The sequence below is a fragment of the Poecilia latipinna genome, unplaced genomic scaffold (genome assembly GCF_001443285.1).
Source record: "Poecilia latipinna isolate Pla-1442-1.1 unplaced genomic scaffold, P_latipinna-1.0 Scaffold3267, whole genome shotgun sequence".
Lineage (NCBI taxonomy): Eukaryota > Metazoa > Chordata > Actinopteri > Cyprinodontiformes > Poeciliidae > Poecilia > Poecilia latipinna.
Window position 1 is genome coordinate 13198 of NW_015115883.1, and position 1982 is coordinate 15179.

Sequence of the window (1982 nt, forward strand, 5' to 3'; positions counted from 1 at the left end):
CCTACCCACCCATGAACTACCCACCCCTGAACTAACCAGCCATGAACTAACCAGCCATGAACTAACCAACCCTGAACTAACCAACCATGAACTAACCAGCCATTAAGTAACCAACTTTGAACTAACCAACCCTGAACTAACCAGCCATGAAGTAACCAACCCTGAACTAAACAGCCATGAACTAACCAACCCTGAACTAACCAGCCTTGAACTAACCAGCCATGAAGTAACCAACCATAAACTAACCAACCCTGAACTAACCAGCCATGAAGTAACAAACCCTGAACTAACCAACCATGAACTAACCAACCCTGAACTAACCAGCCTTGAACTAACCAGCCATGAACTAACCAACCATGAACTAACCAACCCTGAACTAACCAGCCATGAAGTAACAAACCCTAAACTAACCAGCCATGAACTAACCAGCCATGAACTAACCAACCCTGAACTAACCAGCCCTGAACTAACCAACCCTGAACAAACCAGCCTTGAACTAACCAGCCATGAAGTAACCAACCCTGAACTAACCAACCATGAACTAACCAACCCTGATCTAACCAGCAATGAACTAATCAACCATGAAGTAACCAACCCTGAACTAACCAGCCATGAACTAACCAGCCATGAACTAACCAACCCTGAACTAACCAGCCATGAACTAACCAGCCATGAACAAATCAGATTGTTTTGGGGAGTGAGGATCTGATTGGCCGGTTTGGTCACATTTCCTGCTTCAGACTCTAAACGCTCCCAACAAACTCCATGTTTACTTTTCTGCAGGTTTTAATTTAATCTTCTATAAATAGCTCATGCAGAGCCACATTATATCTATAATGTGTATTAGACACATAGCCAGTGAAGTTACTTATATTGGGTTAGGAGATAAACAGAGACACGTAATAAACCCCAGAATTAGTTTGGCATCCAGTTAATTGTAGTCAGTTAGTTGTAGTCAGTTAGTTGTAGTCAGGCTCTCTCTGTCCATTACTTCCCGGATGCTCCGTCCCGCTGTGTCTTTATTAATGTCCTTCGCGTTGCGCTACAACAAACTGCAGACATGGAGACAAATATAAACGGCGCAGTAAATGTGAAAAACAGCCATAAATGAACGAGTCCGTAAAGTTTCGCGACTAAACGCCATTATAATTATTAATATTAAGATAAGTGTCACAAATCTGTGCAGCAGCCGGCGGAGCCGCAGGAGGAGCGCTGCGACAGCAAACAGGGCCGTAACGCAGAACCTGGAGGCTGGGGCAGCAGGGGGGTCTAAAATCCTACTTATAGTTTTCCAGACAATAGAAACACACAAAAACACACACGAATTACTAACGTTTTTTTTGTACTGTTGTAACCATTACACAAACAATCTCCCCTTCAGTTTAACCTTATAAGTGGAAACACATTGTTGATGTTACCATTATAAAATAACTTGCAATTAAATATTGGCAAAGCTTAATGTAATTTTCACAGGTGGCGGAGCGTTACTGTCAGCAGCTGCTGAAAGTAGCAAAAAAAAAAGCTACTTTGAATGTAATTTAGTTACTTTCCAAATCAAGTAATCAGTAATCTAAGTTACTTTTTCCAGGAGTAATAAGTAACCCGGTTAGTTTTCAAAGTAACTATGCATCACTGATTATAGCTAATGTGTGTTACTACAAATAGCTAATATTTTTTTAAAAGGTATCCAACTGAATTGCACATTCCTTTGGAGTGTGCCATTTTGATAAATGCAGTATTCTGTAATTTTTCCCATTACTGTATAGCATTAGAATGTTTATATTAACCCTTTGACTCCAAATGCGTTGATGTTCGCCTGAACTTCTCCAATGTGGAACAAAAGGATATTTATTTACACCCATAGGAAACAATCTTTATGACCAGATGCTGAAATCCTGAAATTCAAGGGCTGTAAATTATCATTATATAAAAAATCCCCTTCTCACCCTCCACTGGTGGTCTCTCTCTCTCTCTCTCTCTCT